Raw genomic sequence first — 366 nt, forward strand, 5'->3', positions numbered from 1 at the left:
CTCCAGCACACGACACCGCTTACCCAGCGCCCGGCGATGGCGAGGGGATCAGAAGGCCACGGGTGCCGATGCTGACCCGAGACACCCGGCCCCGCGGGCACACGGCGCTCCGGGGAACGGCCACGGGAACTGGAGCAGCTTGCACAGTCACAGGCGCCCCGCGCAACTGCAATAAGGTCCCTTTACCAACTGTAACTTTTTTATATCAGCAGCTGTCTCTGCCTCCAGCAGCGTTTTATGGATCGTAAGGAAGGCTAAGTGGAAGTTTTCCTTTTTTTTTTTTTCTTTTTTTTTTAATCCTAACTGCAACTGTCTTCCCAGTTTAATGGCTGGGGGGGGCCCCCCGGGGGGGGGAAAGAAGGGGGG

Source organism: Egretta garzetta, unplaced genomic scaffold (genome assembly GCF_000687185.1).
Source record: "Egretta garzetta isolate BGI_Z169 unplaced genomic scaffold, ASM68718v1 scaffold535, whole genome shotgun sequence".
NCBI lineage: Eukaryota > Metazoa > Chordata > Aves > Pelecaniformes > Ardeidae > Egretta > Egretta garzetta.